Below are 19,438 nucleotides of genomic sequence, written 5' to 3' on the forward strand. Positions count from 1 at the left end.
CAGGGATCGTCCATGTTCCCAAAAAGGAGGACGCTGCGGAGAAATGTTATAGGTCTCTCTCTTAGGTCTCTCTCTCTCTCTCTCGCTCTCCCAAATGAGAGGCTCCAAAGAAATGTTCTGTCCTGTTCAGGGCTGTATTTTTAGTTCTGCTCTAGATTGTTCAGAGACAAACAGGGATTCGGGGAACTAGGCAAGGTGACCTGCTTTCACCATGATCGATCGATTGTCTAAAACCAAGATGGCTTTTGTTAAAAAAAAAAGAAAGAAGAAGTCTCCACAGGAAAGTGGCACATTTGGAACACTTGATTCTGCTTTAGTGCAGCGACTGCTACATCATCTTCAAGTCAAACAGACAAAAGGACTACAGGGGGACAGAGAGAGGACAACAGGGGGACAGAGAGAGGACAACAGGGGGATAGAGAGAGGACAACAAGGGAATAGAGAGAGGACAACAGGGGAATAGAGAGAGGACAACAGGGGAATAGACAGAGGACAACAGGAGGACAGAGAGAGGACAACAGGGGGATAGAGAGAGGACAACAGGGGAATAGACAGAGGACAACAGGGGAATAGAGAGAGGACAACAAGGGGATAGAGAGAGGACAACAGGGGAATAGAGAGAGGACAACAGGGGGACAGAGAGAGGACAACAGGGGGATAGAGAGAGGACAACAGGGGAATAGAGAGAGGACAACAGGGGGATAGAGAGAGGACAACAGGGGGACAGAGAGAGGACAACAGGGGGACAGAGAGAGGACAACAGGGGGATAGAGAGAGGACAACAGGGGGACAGAGAGAGGACAACAGGGGGATAGAGAGAGGACAACAGGGGGATAGAGAGAGGACAACAGGGGAATAGAGAGAGGACAACAAGGGGATAGAGAGAGGACAACAGGGGAATAGAGAGAGGACAACAAGGGGACAGAGAGAGGACAACAGGGGGACAGAGAGAGGACTACAGGGGGACAGAGAGAGGACAACAGGGGGACAGAGAGAGGACAACAGGGGAATAGAGAGAGGACAACAGGGGGATAGAGAGAGGACAACAGGGGAATAGAGAGAGGACAACAGGGGGACAGAGAGAGGACAACAGGGGAATAGAGAGAGGACAACAGGGGAATAGAGAGAGGACAACAGGGGGACAGAGAGAGGACAACAGGGGAATAGACAGAGGACAACAGGAGAATAGACAGAGGACAACAGGGGGATAGAGAGAGGACAACAGGGGAATAGAGAGAGGACAACAGGGGAATAGACAGGGGACAACAGGGGAATAGAGAGAGGTCTACAGGGGAATAGAGAGAGGGACTATAGGGGGATAGACAGAGGACAACAGGGGGATAGAGAGAGGACTACAGGGGGATAGAGAGGGGACAACAGGAGAATAGACAGAGGACAACAGGGGGGGGATAGACAGAGGACAACAGGGGAATAGACAGAGGACAACAGGAGAATAGACAGGGGACAACAGGGGAATAGACAGAGGACAACAGGGGGATAGAGAGGGACAACAGGGGATAGAGAGAGGACAACAGGGGGACAGAGAGAGGACAACAGGGGACAGAGCAGAGGACTACAGGGGGATAGAGAGAAGACAACAGGGGGATAGACAGAGGACAACAGGGGGACAGGGGAGGGGAATAGACAGGGGACAACAGGGGAATAGACAGGGGACAACAGGGGAATAGACAGGGGACAACAGGGGAATAGACAGAGGACAACAGGGGAATAGACAGGGGACAACAGGGGAATAGACAGAGGACAACAGGGGAATAGACAGAGGACAACAGGGGAATAGACAGAGGACAACAGGGGAATAGAGAGAGGACAACAGGGGAATAGAGAGAGGACAACAGGGGGACAGAGAGAGGACAACAGGGGAATAGAGAGAGGACAACAGGGGAATAGAGAGAGGACAACAGGGGAATAGAGAGAGGACAACAGGGGAATAGACAGAGGACAACAGGGGAATAGAGAGAGGACAACAGGGGAATAGAGAGAGGACAACAGGGGAATAGACAGAGGACAACAGGGGAATAGACAGAGGACAACAGGGGAATATAGAGAGGACAACAGGGGAATAGACAGAGGACAACAGGGGAATAGACAGAGGACAACAGGGGAATATAGAGAGGACAACAGGGGAATAGACAGAGGACAACAGGGGGATTTATTTTTATTTAACCAGGTAGAATAATTGAGAACAAGTTCTCATTTGCAATTGCAACCTGGCCATGATAAAGCAAAGCAGTTCGACACATACAACAACGCAGAGTTGCACATGGAGTAAAACAAACATACAGTCAATAATACAGTAGAAAAATAAGTATACATGCGATGTGAGCAAATGAGGTGAGATAAGGGAAGTAAAGGCAAAAAAGGCCATGGTGTCGAAGTAAATATAATATAGCAAGTAAAACACTGGAATGGTTGATTTGCAGTGTGGAAGAATGTGCAAAGTAGAAATAAGAATAATGGGGTGCAAAGGAGCAAAATAAATAAACACAGTAGGGGGAGAGGTTGCTTGTCACGTTCTGACCATCGTTCGTATGTGTTTTCCTTGTTTTAGTGTTGGTCAGGACGTGAGCTGGGTGGGCATTCTATGTTGTGTGTCTGGTTTGTCTATTTCTATGTTTGGCCTGATATGGTTCTCAATCAGAGGCAGGTGTTAGTCATTGTCTCTGATTGGGAACCATATTTAGGTAGCCTGTTTTGTGTTGGGTTTTGTGGGTGATTGTTCCTGTCTCTGTGTTTGCACCAGATAGGACTGTTTAGGTTTTCACTTTTCTTGTTTTGTTTAGTCTGTTCATGTATAGTCATCTTTATTTAAAACATGAATAACCACCACGCTGCATTTTGGTCCGCCTCTCTTTCATCAGAAGAAAACCCTTACATTGCTGCAGGGGGTGCTGAGCTGTCGGCCGGGGTAAGGGTAGCCAGGTGGAAAGCATGGCCAGCCGTAGAAAATTGCCTCTTGAAATTATCGATTATCATAGATTTATCGGTGGTGACAGTGTTTCCTAGCCTCAGTGCAGTGGGCAGCTGGGAGGAGGTGCTCTTATTCTCAATGGACTTCACAGTGTCCCAAAACTTTTTGGAATTAGTGCAACAGGATGCAAATGTATGTTTGAAAAAGCTAGCCTTAGCTTTCCTAACTGCCTGAGTATATAGGTTCCTGACTTCCCTGAAAAGTTGCACATCGCGGCGGCTATTCGATGCTAATGCAGAACGCCAAAGGATGTTTTTGTGCTGGTCAAGGGCAGTCAAGTCTGGGGTGAACCAAGGACTATATATTTTCTTAGTTCTACATTTTTTGAATGGGGCAATATCCTTCCAGTATACCCGGGCCAGGTCGATTAGAAAGGCCAGCTTGCTGAAATGTTTTAGGGAGCGTTTGACAGTGATGAGGGGTGGTCGTTTGACTAAACTTATCCAAACAAGTCAAACATAATTTATAATCAAATCTTGGGTACCCTAATACGTAAATAAATGATCACATTTAAGACAGAGAGTAGTATGTTCATTACCGGAGATAAATAACAAAGAACGCGCTTTCACCCACTCGCATGGAAACACTACAGCCAAAATGGGAGCCTCTTAGAAAAACTACAACTAGCCTAAAACTCTTTCTAAAGACTCTTTCTAAAGACATCTAGTGGAAGCCTTAGGAACTGCAATCTGGGAGGACTTCGCCTCATAATAAACATGAAAGCCATTGAAAACATTGGAAGGCTGAAATTATTATTTTTTGGATGGTTTGTCCTCTGGGTTTCGCCTGCCATATCAGTTCTGTTATACTCACAGACCTCATTTGAACCGTTTTAGAAACTTTAGAGTGTTTTCCAATTCTACCAATATGCATATCCTAGCTACTAGGCCTGAGTAACAGGCAGTTTACTTTGGGCACGCTTTTCATCCGGACGTGAAAATATTGCCTCCTACCCAAGAGAGGATAACCTCTACATCACCAGAGGAACAGAGGAAGAGTAGGATAAAGGTATGGCTAAAGGCTATAAGAACTGGTTGTCTAGTGCGTTCAGAACAGAGAGTAAAAGTAGCAGATTTCTGGGCGCAGAAGAATAGATTCAAGGCATAATGTACAGACAAGGGTATGCTAGGGTGTGAGTACAGTGGAGGTAAACCTAGGCATTGAGTGACGATGAGAGGTTTTGTCTCTAGAGGCACCAGTTAAGCCAGGTGAGGTCACCGCATGTGTGGGGGGTGGAACAAAAGGGCTATCTAAGGTATATTGGGCAGGGCTAAGGGCTCTACAGTGAAATAAGACAATAATCACTAACCAAAACAGCAATAGACAAGATAAATTTGTCATTAGGGAGAGGCATGTGTAGCCGAGTGATCATAGGGTCCAACAAGTAGCACTAGATGAGTCAGGGATCCAATTCCGTAGTCGCTCGCTGCTACGCTAGGCGAGGTGGAGACATGGCTATTCAGACAGCTAGCGGGCCGGAGCTAACAGATGGGCATCCGGCGGCGTCGCAACGGAAAAGCCTGTAGAAACCACCTCGGACGGTTACCTCGGCAGACCAGTCGTAATGGATTGGCGGGGCTCCGTGTCGGCAGTAAAGGGTCCAGGCCATTTGGCAAAAGAGGTATTGTAGCCCAAGAATTGGCTGGTGGACCTCTTTGGCTAGCCGGGAGATGGGCCTAGCTCAAGCCTAGCTCCAGGCTAACTGGTGCTTGCTTCGGGATAGAGATGTTAGCCAGGAGTAGCCAATCGGATAGCAGCTCGCTAGCTGCGATGATCCAGGTGTAAAGGTTCAGCGCTTGCGGTAGGAATCCAGAGATGTGGTAGAGAAAAAGCAGTCCGATATGCTTTGGGTTGATATCGCGCTGTGCAGACTGGCAGGTATTGACCGAGCTGAGGCTGGCTGTTGTACGAGTTAACGGTGAAGACTGCTAGCAGTTGGCTAACTGACTATTAGCTAGTAGCTAGTTAGCTGGCTAGCTTCTGATGGGGGTTCCGCTTCTAAAGTATAAAAATATCAGATCCGTACCACATTGGGTGAGGCGGGTTGCAGGAGAGTTTAGTCTGGCGATGTTCTGTTTTTTTTCTTGTTTCATCTCTGTTGTAAAGTGACTTTGGGTTGTTTAAAAGCGCTATAAGTCCCATGTATTATTATTTAAACAGTCACTTAGACCCATACTCTTGACCCTGCCGTTCCCTGTGTGAATATGCCATGGCTTTCAAATCGTCAAGTTCTGCCGAAAGTTCCCATCTACTACCATCAAGTGCTACAGTACGCATTCACCAGAGTTTCTGAAACCTTCCAGAGACACATTCTCCAAGTGAGATTTCCTGACCCGTACCACTTACCTCAGAGTACTGACAACAGCTTTCTCTGGTATGTAGAACTTAGTGGAGTAAAATCCTTTAAAATTACAAACAAATCAAATGGAGCTTCCAGCAACACAATCCCGTTCAGAGAAAAAGAAAACTCTGTTCTGCAGACCTGGTTTCAAATAGTACTTGTTTTATGACAGATTCTTCAGCAGCGCTTGATTGAGCTTGCCTGGCGCAATGGAACCAATGAAATAGTCCCCAGAAGTGCAACTCCAAATCTGGCCTCTCTGGCACTCCAGACAGACTTACGAACAATAGGCTGTGTTCGTTCGTATATTGCCTCCAGTGTGTCAGAGTGCCCTTGGGTCGTTGGTAAATTCAGAGCGTATCACTCTCGGGGCGTTCAGAGCGTTGTCAGATTGTCCATTTGTAAACACTGGACACTCTGGTCAAGAAGTAGGGTTGATCCAAACATTCTGACCTCGCAACGGCAGTCAAGCACCCAAATTAACTGGCTAAAGTTGTGTAGCTCGCAAGCTACTTCCAGATGCAAATGGGAGAACAAATGGGAGAACAAATGGGAGAACACACTCTGACCATTTGACTCGCCCCAGCAGAGCTGGTTCGGCTGTCGTATAATCTAGAGCATTAGTGACTGTAACTGTGCTGCTGGCAACTGTTTATTTACATTTTTTGCTGACATTTACTGACACCGGTCATATTCAACGGGTGTGTTTGTAAATTCATCAGTTATTCTGCGCTCTGGCACACTCAGACGAGAGTTCTCTCTGGTACACTCAGACGAGAGTTCTCTCTGGCACACTCAGACGAGAGTTCTCTCTGGCACACTCAGACGAGAGTTCTCTCTGGTACACTCAGACGAGAGTTCTCTCTGGTACACTCAGACGAGAGTGCTCTGAAATCGGATTAGATGACTAGAGTGAATTTACAAATGCACCCTTAATAAAACTCTCGTATTAGATTTTTTTTAAACTTTAAACTTTTAAAAAACAAATCTAATTTGAACCCAGGCAGGTCTGGTGTTACTGTTATTTAACCGTGGAGAAGCAGGAGAGTTCTAGAACACAGAGACTTAAGATTCTAAATGAGCCGTGACTTCACTGACTGGCCAAATGAAGCTTTTATGGTGTAGCTAGCAGGAGAGGGAGACACAATCCAGACCCTCATACCTCCATTGCTCAGTCTCTCAGGCTGCATACCGAACGGCCCGCTATTCCCTATTTAGTGCACTACATTTGACCAGGGCCCTTAAGGGCCCTCTGTGGCTAAGTTGGGAACCCGGACTCAAATCTCCCATGATGTACGCTCGCCAGCTTTGTGGCGAGAGAAAGACTACATGAAACAGCCCTTTCATGGGAGATAGAGAGGCTACATGAAACAGCTCTCGTTCACAGGAGAGAAACTACATGAAACAGCTCTTTCATGGGAGAAAGACTACATGATCATGATACAGCTCTAGTTCACGGGAGAGAGAGACTATATGAAACAGCTCTGTCATGAGAGAGAGAGAGAAAGACTTCATGACATAACTCTGTCAAGAGGTAGAGACAACAGTGAGGCCTTGGCACTGAAGCTTTTATGGAGTAGCTAGAGAGAGAGGAGAGACAATCCAGAGAGAGACAGAGATTGCTCAGAGAGAGACAGAGAGAGACCGAGAGAGAGACAGAGAGAGAGAGAGAGAGAGACAGAGAGAGAGGGAGAAGGAGCCCAGAGAGAGAGAGACAGAGGGAAGGACTCAAATCTCCCATGAGACAGAGAGAGCTTTGTGGCGAGAGAGAGACAGAGAGAGAGAGAGAGAGACACAGAGAGACAGAGAGAGAGATGGGAGAGAGAGAAGAGAGATGAAGACAGAGAGAGACAGGGAGAAAGAGAGATGATCAGAGAGAGCTCTAGTTCACGGAGAGAGAGAGAGAGAGAGAAGAGAGAGAGTCAGAGAGAGAGAGGGGGAGAAAGACTTCAGACATAACTCTGACAAGAGATAGAGACAACAGAGAGAGAGAGAGAGAGAGAGAGGGGGGAGAGAGAGACAGAGAGAGAGAGACAGAGAGAGAGAGACAGAGAGAGAGACAGAGAGAGACAGAGAGAGAGACAGAGGGGGGAGAGTACATAAAACAGTGTTTGGGAATCAGCAGAAGTGACTGTAGATGAACCAGCGAGGCCTTGGCAGCTCCTACAGTATGTCTACGGGTGCTGTGTGATGGAGTCCTGCATTGGCAGCTCCTACAGTATGTGTACTGTTGCTGTGTGATGGAGTCCTGTACCAGAAAGAGACAGGCTGGCACAATAACAGACACTAGCAGGCGAATCATTGGAAATTAATAATTTGACCCTGCTTTGTCTGAGGTGCTGGGAGAGGCAACCTGTGCCAGCCATGTTGTCGTTCTGGCAAGGGCAAGACAGCCTGACATCACAGTCCAGCAGAGCGTTCCTTCAGCTCTTTCAAAGCATACCGTAACATAACATTATGTTATTGTAGCCTGATAGGGCGTTGGTCAGAAGTGATACTCCACATAGGGAAAAGTATGCCATTTTAGGATGGAGAGCAATATGTGAGACAAGACTCCTCTGGTGAGCCCCCCTCTCATGTTCATTCCCAGAACATTTCACTTCACTGCTCAGCATTTCAGAGATGTATGGTGAGTCAGCATTAGATGGTTTGAAAACAAACACGTAGGTGTTTGTAAGAGTGTTTGTAACAACAACAACAACAACAACAACAAACTGGTTATTTCTCTGTGGGATGATGATACATGGATGGATGGATGGACAGACTCTTATTCACCTCAAAGAAATGTGTGTACGTGTGTGTGGGTGTGTGTCTGTGTCAAATCAAATGTAAGTTTTGGAGATGTTATCGACGATGAAACAAAATGCTGGTGTTTCTAGCTCCAACAGGGTAGTAATGATTGTGTTTCTAGCTCCAACAGGGCAGTAATGATTGTGTTTCTAGCTCCAACAGGGTAGTAATGATTGTGTTTCTAGCTCCAACAGGGCAGTAATGATTGTGTTTCTAGCTCCAACAGGGCAGTAATGATTGTGTTTCTAGCTCCAACAGGGTAGTAATGATTGTGTTTCTAGCTCCAACAGGGCAGTAATGATTGTGTTTCTAGCTCCAACAGGGTAGTAATGATTGTGTTTCTAGCTCCAACAGGGCAGTAATGATTGTGTTTCTAACTCCAACAGGGTAGTAATGATTGTGTTTCTAGCTCCAACATGGCAGTAATGATTGTGTTTCTAGCTCCAACAGGGCAGTAATGATTGTGTTTCTAGCTCCAACAGGGCAGTAATGCTTGTGCTTCTAGCTCCAACAGGGTAGTAATGATTGTGTTTCTAGCTCCAACAGGGCAGTAATGATTGTGTTTCTAGCTCCAACAGGGTAGTAATGATTGTGTTTCTAGCTCCAACAGGGCAGTAATGCTTGTGTTTCTAGCTCCAACAGTGCAGTAATGCTTGTGTTTCTAGCTCCAACAGGGCAGTAATGCTTGTGTTTCTAGCTCCAACAGAGCAGTAATGCTGGTGTTTCTAGCTCCAACACGGCAGTAATGCTGGTGTTTCTAGCTCCAACAGTGCAGTAATGCTTGTGTTTCTAGCTCCAACAGGGCAGTAATGCTTGTGTTTCTTGCTCCAACAGGGTAGTAATGCTTGTGTTTCTAGCTCTATTCTAGCTCCAACAGGGTAGTAATGCTTGTGTTTCTAGCTCCAACAGAGCAGTAATGCTGGTGTTTCTAGCTCCAACAGAGCAGTAATGCTGGTGTTTCTAGCTCCAACAGGGCAGTAATTCTTGTGTTTCTAGCTCCAACAGGGTAGTAATGATTGTGTTTCTAGCTCTATTCTAGCTCCAACAGTGCAGTAATGCTGGTGTTTCTAGCTCCAACTCCAACAGGGCAGTAATTCTTGTGTTTCTAGCTCCAACAGGGTAGTAATGATTGTGTTTCTAGCTCTATTCTAGCTCCAACAGTGCAGTAATGATTGTGTTTCTAGCTCCAACAGGGCAGTAATGCTGGTGTTTCTAGCTACAACAGGGCAGTAATGCTTGTGTTTCTTGCTCCAACAGGGTAGTAATGCTTGTGTTTCTAGCTCCAACAGGGTAGTAATGCTTGTGTTTCTAGCTCTATTCTAGCTCCAACAGTGTAGTAATGCCTGTGTTTCTAGCTCCAACAGAGCAGTAATGCTGGTGTTTCTAGCTCCAACAGAGCAGTAATGCTGGTGTTTCTAGCTCCAACAGGGCAGTAATTCTTGTGTTTCTAGCTCCAACAGGGTAGTAATGATTGTGTTTCTAGCTCTATTCTAGCTCCAACAGTGCAGTAATGCTGGTGTTTCTAGCTCCATCAGGGCAGTAATGATTGTGTTTCTAGCTCCAACAGGGCAGTAATGATTGTGTTTCTAGCTCTATTCTAGCTCCAACAGAGCAGTAATGATTGTGTTTCTAGCTCCAACAGAGCAGTAATGCTGGTGTTTCTAGCTACAACAGGGCAGTAATGCTGGTGTTTCTAGCTCCAACAGGGTAGTAATGATTGTGTTTCTAGCTCAACAGGGCAGTAATGCAGTAATGCTTGTGTTTCTAGCTCCAACAGGGCAGTAATGCTTGTGTTTCTAGCTCCAACAGGGCAGTAATGCTTGTGTTTCTAGCTCCAACAGAGCAGTAATGCTTGTGTTTCTAGCTCCAACAGAGCAGTAATGCTGGTGTTTCTAGCTCCAACAGGGCAGTAATTCTTGTGTTTCTAGCTCCAACAGGGTAGTAATGATTGTGTTTCTAGCTCTATTCTAGCTCCAACAGTGCAGTAATGCTGGTGTTTCTAGCTCCAACAGGGCAGTAATGCTGGTGTTTCTAGCTCCAACAGGGCAGTAATGCTTGTGTTTCTAGCTCCAACAGGGCAGTAATGCTTGTGTTTCTAGCTCCAACAGGGCAGTAATGCTTGTGTTTCTAGCTCCAACAGGGCAGTAATGCTGGTGTTTCTAGCTCCAACAGGGCAGTAATGCTTGTGTTTCTAGCTCCAACAGGGCAGTAATTCTTGTGTTTTTCTATTAGCTCCAACAGGCAGTAATGATTGTGTTTCTAGCTCCAACAGGGTAGTAATGCTTGTGTTTCTAGCTCCAACAGGGCAGTAATGCTTGTGTTTCTAGCTCCAACAGAGCAGTAATGCTGGTGTTTCTAGCTCCAACAGGGCAGTAATGCTTGTGTTTCTAGCTCCAACAGGGCAGTAATGCTTGTGTTTCTAGCTCCAACAGAGCAGTAATGCTTGTGTTTCTAGCTCCAACAGGGCAGTAATGCTTGTGTTTCTAGCTCCAACAGGGCAGTAATGCTTGTGTTTCTAGCTCCAACAGGGCAGTAATGCTGGTGTTTCTAGCTCCAACAGGGCAGTAATGCTTGTGTTTCTAGCTCCAACAGGGTAGTAATGCTGGTGTTTCTAGCTCCAACAGGGCAGTAATGCTGGTGTTTCTCTGGTGTTTCTAGCTCCAACAGGGCAGTAATGCTGGTGTTTCTAGCTCCAACAGGGCAGTAATGCTTGTGTTTCTAGCTCCAACAGGGCAGTAATGCTTGTGTTTCTAGCTCCAACAGGGCAGTAATGCTGGTGTTTTTCTAATGCTTGTGCTAGCCAACAGGGCAGTAATGCTGGTGTTTCTAGCTCCAACAGGGCAGTAATGCTGGTGTTTCTAGCTCCAACAGGGCAGTAATGCTGGTGTTTCTCTCTCCAACAGGGTAGTAATGCTGGTGTTTCTCGCTCCAACAGGGCAGTAATGCTTGTGTTTCTAGCTCCAACAGGGCAGTAATGCTGGTGTTTCTAGCTCCAACAGGGTAGTAATGATTGTGTTTCTAGCTCCAACAGGGCAGTAATGCTGGTGTTTCTAGCTCCAACAGTGCAGTAATGCTGGTGTTTCTAGCTCCAACAGAGCAGTAATGCTTGTGTTTCTAGCTCCAACAGGGCAGTAATGGTGTTTCTAGCTAGCTCCAACAGGCAGTAATGCTGGTGTTTCTAGCTCCAACAGGGCAGTAATGCTGGTGTTTCTAGCTCCAACAGAGCAGTAATGCTTGTGTTTCTAGCTCCAACAGGGCAGTAATGCTTGTGTTTCTAGCTCCAACAGAGCAGTAATGCTTGTGTTTCTAGCTCCAACAGAGCAGTAATGCTTGTGTTTCTAGCTCCAACAGAGCAGTAATGCTTGTGTTTCTAGCTCAGTAATGCTTGTGTTTCTAGCTCCAACAGAGCAGTAATGCTTGTGTTTCTAGCTCCAACAGAGCAGTAATGCTTGTGTTTCTAGCTCCAACAGAGCAGTAATAATTGTGTTTCTAGCTCCAACAGAGCAGTAATGCTTGTGTTTCTAGCTCCAACAGAGCAGTAATGCTGGTGCTCCAACAGAGCAGTAATGCTGGCTTTCTAGCTCCAACAGAGCAGTAATGCTGGTGTTTCTAGCTCCAACAGGGCAGTAATTCTTGTGTTTCTAGCTCCAACAGGGTAGTAATGATTGTGTTTCTAGCTCTATTCTAGCTCCAACAGTGCAGTAATGCTGGTGTTTCTAGCTCCAACTCCAACAGGGCAGTAATTCTTGTGTTTCTAGCTCCAACAGGGTAGTAATGATTGTGTTTCTAGCTCTATTCTAGCTCCAACAGTGCAGTAATGCTGGTGTTTCTAGCTCCAACAGGGCAGTAATGCTGGTGTTTCTAGCTCTCAACAACAGGGTAGTAATGCTGGTGTTTCTAGCTCCAACAGGGCAGTAATGCTTGTGTTTCTAGCTCCAACAGGGCAGTAATGCTTGTGTTTCTAGCTCCAACAGGGTAGTAATGCTTGTGTTTCTAGCTCCAACAGAGCAGTAATGCTTGTGTTTCTAGCTCCAACAGAGCAGTAATGCTTGTGTTTCTAGCTCCAACAGGGCAGTAATGCTTGTGTTTCTAGCTCCAACAGGGCAGTAATGCTTGTGTTTCTAGCTCCAACAGGGCAGTAATGCTTGTGTTTCTAGCTCCAACAGAGCAGTAATGCTTGTGTTTCTAGCTCCAACAGTGCAGTAATGCTTGTGTTTCTAGCTCCAACAGGGTAGTAATGCTTGTGTTTCTAGCTCCAACAGAGCAGTAATGCTGGTGTTTCTAGCTCCAACAGAGCAGTAATGCTGGTGTTTCTAGCTCCAACAGGGCAGTAATTCTTGTGTTTCTAGCTCTATTCTAGCTCCAACAGTGCAGTAATGCTGGTGTTTCTAGCTCCAACTCCAACAGGGCAGTAATTCTTGTGTTTCTAGCTCCAACAGGGTAGTAATGATTGTGTTTGTTTCTAGCTCCAACAGTGCAGTAATGCTTGTGTTTCTAGCTCCAACAGGGCAGTAATGCTGGTGTTTCTAGCTCCAACAGGGTTTCTAGTCCAACAAGTAATGCTGGTGTTTCTCGCTCCAACAGGGCAGTAATGCTTGTGTTTCTAGCTCCAACAGGGCAGTAATGCTGGTGTTTCTAGCTCCAACAGGGCAGTAATGCTTGTGTTTCTAGCTCCAACAGGGCAGTAATGCTGGTGTTTCTAGCTCCAACAGTGCAGTAATGCTGGTGTTTCTAGCTCCAACAGAGCAGTAATGCTTGTGTTTCTAGCTCCAACAGGGCAGTAATGCTGGTGTTTCTAGCTCCAACAGTGCAGTAATGCTGGTGTTTCTAGCTCCAACAGAGCAGTAATGCTGGTGTTTCTAGCTCCAACAGGGCAGTAATGCTTGTGTTTCTAGCTCCAACAGTGCAGTAATGCTTGTGTTTCTTATTTGTTTCTTGTGTTTCTAGCTCCAACAGGGCAGTAATGCTTGTGTTTCTAGCTCCAACAGAGCAGTAATGCTGGTGTTTCTAGCTCCAACAGAGCAGTAATGCTGGTGTTTCTAGCTCCAACAGGGCAGTAATTCTTGTGTTTCTAGCTCCAACAGGGTAGTAATGATTGTGTTTCTAGCTCTATTCTAGCTCCAACAGTGCAGTAATGCTGGTGTTTCTAGCTCCAACAGGGCAGTAATGCTGGTGTTTCTAGCTCCAACAGGGCAGTAATGCTTGTGTTTCTAGCTCCAACAGAGCAGTAATGATTGTGTTTCCAGCTCCAACAAGGCAGTAATGATTGTGTTTCTAGCTCCAACAGGACAGTAATGCTTGTGTTTCTAACTCCAACAGGGCAGTAATGCTGGTGTTTCTAGCTCCAACAGAGCAGTAATGCTTGTGTTTCAAGCTCCAACAGGGCAGTAATGCTGGTGTTTCTCGCTCCAACAGGGTAGTAATGCTGGTGTTTCTCGCTCCAACAGGGCAGTAATGCTGGTGTTTCTAGCTCCAACAGGGCAGTAATGCTGGTGTTTCTTGCTCCAACAGGGTAGTAATGCTGGTGTTTCTCGCTCCAACAGGGCAGTAATGCTGGTGTTTCTAGCTCCAACAGGGTAGTAATGCTGGTGTTTCTAGCTCCAACAGGGCAGTAATGCTGGTGTTTCTCGCTCCAACAGGGTAGTAATGCTGGTGTTTCTCGCTCCAACAGGGCAGTAATGCTTGTGTTTCTAGCTCCAACAGGGCAGTAATGCTGGTGTTTCTAGCTCCAACAGGGCAGTAATGCTGGTGTTTCTAGCTCCAACAGTGCAGTAATGCTGGTGTTTCTAGCTCCAACAGAGCAGTAATGCTTGTGTTTCTAGCTCCAACAGGGCAGTAATGCTTGTGTTTCTAGCTCCAACAGTGCAGTAATGCTGGTGTTTCTAGCTCCAACAGAGCAGTAATGCTTGTGTTTCTAGCTCCAACAGAGCAGTAATGCTTGTGTTTCTAGCTCCAACAGAGCAGTAATGCTTGTGTTTCTAGCTCCAACAGAGCAGTAATGCTTGTGTTTCTAGCTCCAACAGAGCAGTAATGCTTGTGTTTCTAGCTCCAACAGAGCAGTAATGCTTGTGTTTCTAGCTCCAACAGAGCAGTAATGCTTGTGTTTCTAGCTCCAACAGGGCAGTAATGCTTGTGTTTCTAGCTCCAACAGAGCAGTAATGCTTGTGTTTCTAGCTCCAACAGAGCAGTAATGATTGTGTTTCCAGCTCCAACAAGGCAGTAATGATTGTGTTTCTAGCTCCAACAGGACAGTAATGCTTGTGTTTCTAATGCTTGTGTTTCTAGCCAACAGGGCAGTAATGCTGGTGTTTCTAGCTCCAACAGAGCAGTAATGCTTGTGTTTCTAGCTCCAACAGGGCAGTAATGCTTGTGTTTCTAGCTCCAACAGGGCAGTAATGCTGGTGTTTCTCAACAGAGCAGTAATGCTGGTGTTTCTAGCTCCAACAGTAATGCTGGTGTTTCTAGTAGGGTAGTAATGCTGGTGTTTCTAGCTCCAACAGGGCAGTAATGCTGGTGTTTCTAGCTCCAACAGGGCAGTAATGCTGGTGTTTCTTGCTCCAACAGGGTAGTAATGATGGTGTTTCTCGCTCCAACAGGGCAGTAATGCTGGTGTTTCTAGCTCCAACAGGGTAGTAATGCTGGTGTTTCTAGCTCCAACAGTGCAGTAATGCTGGTGTTTCTAGCTCCAACAGAGCAGTAATGCTTGTGTTTCTAGCTCCAACAGGGCAGTAATGCTTGTGTTTCTAGCTCCAACAGTGCAGTAATGCTGGTGTTTCTAGCTCCAACAGAGCAGTAATGCTTGTGTTTCTAGCTCCAACAGAGCAGTAATGCTTGTGTTTCTAGCTCCAGGGCAGTAATGCTGGTGGGCAGTAATGCTGGTGTTTCTAGCTCCAACAGGCAGTAATGGTGTTTCTAGCTCCAACATGCAGTAATGCTGGTGTTTCTAGCTCCAACAGGGCAGTAATGCTGGTGTTTCTAGCTCCAACAGAGCAGTAATGCTTGTGTTTCTAGCTCCAACAGGCAGTAATGCTTGTGTTTCTAGCTCCAACAGGCAGTAATGCTTGTGTTTCTAGCTCCAACAGAGCAGTAATGCTTGTGTTTCTAGCTCCAACAGAGCAGTAATGCTTGTGTTTCAGGGCAGTAGCTCCAACAGAGCAGTAATGCTTGTGTTTCTAGCTCCAACAGAGCAGTAATGCTTGTGTTTCTAGCTCCAACAGAGCAGTAATGATTGTGTTTCTAGCTCCAACAGAGCAGTAATGCTTGTGTTTCTAGCTCCAACAGAGCAGTAATGCTTGTGTTCTCAGGGCAGTAATGCTTGTGTTTCTAGCTCCAACAGGGCAGTAATGCTTGTGTTTCTAGCTCCAACAGAGCAGTAATGCTTGTGTTTCTAGCTCCAACAGAGCAGTAATGCTTGTGTTTCCAGCTCCAACAAGGCAGTAATGATTGTGTTTCTAGCTCCAACAGGACAGTAATGCTTGTGTTTCTAACTCCAACAGGGCAGTAATGCTGGTGTTTCTAGCTCCAACAGAGCAGTAATGCTTGTGTTTCAAGCTCCAACAGGGTAGTAATGCTGGTGTTTCTAGCTCCAACAGGGCAGTAATGCTGGTGTTTCTCGCTCCAACAGGGTAGTAATGCTGGTGTTTCTCGCTCCAACAGGGCAGTAATGCTGGTGTTTCTAGCTCCAACAGGGCAGTAATGCTGGTGTTTCTTGCTCCAACAGGGTAGTAATGATGGTGTTTCTCGCTCCAACAGGGCAGTAATGCTGGTGTTTCTAGCTCCAACAGGGCAGTAATGCTTGTGTTTCTAGCTCCAACAGAGCAGTAATGCTTGTGTTTCTAGCTCCAACAGAGCAGTAATGCTTGTGTTTCTAGCTCCAACAGAGCAGTAATGCTTGTGTTTCTAGCTCCAACAGCTCCAACAGCAGTAATGCTTGTGTTTCTAGCTCCAACAGAGCAGTAATGCTTGTGTTTCTAGCTCCAACAGAGCAGTAATGCTTGTGTTTCTAGCTCCAACAGAGCAGTAATGCTTGTGTTTCTAGCTCCAACAGGGCAGTAATGCTTGTGTTTCTAGCTCCAACAGGCAGTAATGCTTGTGTTTCTAGCTCCAACAGGCAGTAATGCTTGTGTTTCTAGCTCCAACAGAGCAGTAATGCTTGTGTTTCTAGCAACAACAGAGCAGTAATGCTTGTGTTTCTAGCTCCAACAGAGCAGTAATGCTTGTGTTTCTAGCTCCAACAGGGCAGTAATGCTTGTGTTTCTAGCTCCAACAGGGCAGTAATGCTTGTGTTTCTAGCTCCAACAGGGCAGTAATGCTTGTGTTTCTAGCTCCAACAGGGCAGTAATGCAGGGCAGTAATGTGTTTCTAGCTCCAACAGAGCAGTAATGCTTGTGTTTCTAGCTCCAACAGAGCAGTAATGCTTGTGTTTCTAGCTCCAACAGAGCAGTAATGCTTGTGTTTCTAGCTCCAACAGAGCAGTAAATGTTTCTAGCTCCAACAGGGCAGTAATGTTTCTAGCTCCAACAGAGCAGTAATGCTGGTGTTTCTAGCTCCAACAGAGCAGTAATGCTTGTGTTTCTAGCTCCAACAGAGCAGTAATGCTGGTGTTTCTAGCTCCAACAGAGCAGTAATGCTTGTGTTTCTAGCTCCAACAGGGCAGTAATGCTGGTGTTTCAAGCTCCAACAGGGCAGTAATGCTGGTGTTTCAAGCTCCAACAGAGCAGTAATACAACAACAATACAAATTAACAATACACACATAAACCAGAAAGTAAAAAGAAATTAAGAATTATCAGAACAAGCAATGAGCCCGGAATAGATATATACTGTACCAGTCAACAAAACACACCTCATTCCAGGGTTTTTTCTTTATTTTTTACTCATTTCTACAGACATCAAAAGGAATGAAATAACACATATGGAATCATGTAGTAACCAAAAAAAGTGTTAAACAAATGAAAATAAATTTTTTATTTGAGATTCTTCATAGTAGCCACCCTTTGCCTTGATGACAGTTTATCAAGAACTGCAACACTTCTGGGTTTTTCACGCTTAACATGTTTCCTGTGTGTATCGAGAACGGTCCACCACCCAAAGGACATCAAGCCAACTTGACACAACCGTGGGAAGCACTGGAGGCAACATGGGCCAGCGTCCCTGTGGAACACTTTTGACACCTGGTAGAGTCCATGACCCGATGAATGGCTGTTCTGAGGGCAAAGGGGGGGTGCAACTCAATATTAGGAAGGTGTTCTTAATGTTTGGTAATGTTTGGTATATATATACATATTGCATATTGTATATATATACAGTTGCAGTAGGAGAGGTTTACATACACCTTAGCCAAATACAACTAATTAACTCGGCAAAGGAGAAATGCTCACCAACAGGGATGTAAAGAAATTTGTGCGCAGAAAAATACGATTTTTATGCATCTGGGACATTTCTGGGATCTTTTATTTCAGCTCATGAAACGTGCGACCAACACTTTACATGCTGTGTTTATATGGTTGTTTTGTGTACATAGTCATTGAACACTTAAAACATGTTTACACACTATTTTACCCACTTCATAGGTATACATTGGAAAGTATTCAGACCCCTTTTGCAAAGTTGGCTAGGAGCTAGAAAGAGGGTGGCCGTGTCTGTTGGCACCATCTTGTCTTTGTGCTGATGGCATCTCAGGACATTACTATGACACACAGTATGACTGCATGTGTGCAAGTGAAAAGTACTACTGCCCCCTGCTGTTAGAATAATACTACTGCCCCCTGCTGTTAGGGCAGTAATGCTTGTGTTTCCAGAATAATACTACTGCTGCTAGAATAACCCTGCTGCTAGAATAATACTACTGCCCCCCCTGCTTTTAGAATAACACTATGCTAGAATACTTGTGCCCCCTGCTATAATAACACTACTGCCCCCTGCTGCTAGAATAACTACTGCCCCCTGCTGTTAGAATAATACTACTGCCCCTGCTGCTAGAATAATACTACAGCTAGAATAATACTACTGCCCCCTGCTGCTAGTTAGAATAATACTACTGCCCCCTGCTGTTAGAATAATACTTGCAGCTAGAATAACACTACTGCCCCCTGCTTTTAGAATAATACTACTGCCCCTTACTGCTAGAATAACACTACTGCCCCCTGCAAAAGAATGAAATACACTGCAAATGAAAAATAATGAGACTGCTGAGAATAACACTACTGCCCCTGCTGCTAGAATAACACTACTGCCCCCCCTAGAATAATACTACTGCCACACTGCCCCCTGCTGCTAGAATAACACTACTGCCCCTGCTGCTAGAATAACACTACTGCCCACTACTGCTAGAATAACACTACTGCTAGAATAACACTACTGAATATATAGTCATTGAACCCCCCGCTCGAATAATACTATTTTGCCCACTACTGCTAGAATAACACTACTGCTAGAATAACACTACTGCCCACTGCTGCGAGAATAACACTACAGAATAATACTGCCCCCCCCTGCTTTTAGAATAATACTACTGCCCCCTTACTGCTAGAATAACACTACTGCCCCTGCTGCTAGAATAACACTACTGCCCCCTGCTGCTAGAATAATACTACTGCCCCCTGCTGCTAGAATAACACTACTGCCCCCCTACTGCTAGAATAACACTACTGCCCACTACTGCTAGAATAACACTACTGCTAGAATAACACTACTGCCCCCTGCTGCTAGAATAATACTACTGCTAGAATAACACTACTGCCCCCTGCTGCTAGAATAACACTACTGCCCACTACTGCTAGAATAACACTACTGCTAGAATAACACTACTGCCCCCTGCTGCTAGAATAACACTACTGCCCCCTGCTGCTAGAATAACACTACTGCCCCCCTACTGCTAGAATAATACTACTGCTAGAATAACACTACTGCCCCCTGCTGCTAGAATAATACTACTGCCCCCTGCTACTAGCCCCCTGCTGCTAGAATAATACTACTGCCCCCTACTGCTAGAATAATACTACTGCCCCCTGCTGCTAGAATTATACTACTGCCCCCTGTTGCTAGAATAATACTACTGCCCCCCTGCTGCTAGAATTATACTACTGCCCCCTACTGCTAGAATAACACTACTGCCCCCTGTTGCTAGAATAATACTACTGCCCCCCTGCTGCTAGAATAACACTACTGCCCCCCTGCTGCTAGAATAACACTACTGCCCCCTGCTGCTAGAATAATACTACTGCCCCCTACTGCTAGAATAACACTACTGCCCCCTGCTGCTAGAATAACACTACTGCCCCCTGTTGCTAGAATAATACTACTGCCCCCTACTGCTAG

The sequence above is a fragment of the Oncorhynchus keta genome, chromosome 11 (assembly GCF_023373465.1).
Source record: "Oncorhynchus keta strain PuntledgeMale-10-30-2019 chromosome 11, Oket_V2, whole genome shotgun sequence".
Lineage (NCBI taxonomy): Eukaryota > Metazoa > Chordata > Actinopteri > Salmoniformes > Salmonidae > Oncorhynchus > Oncorhynchus keta.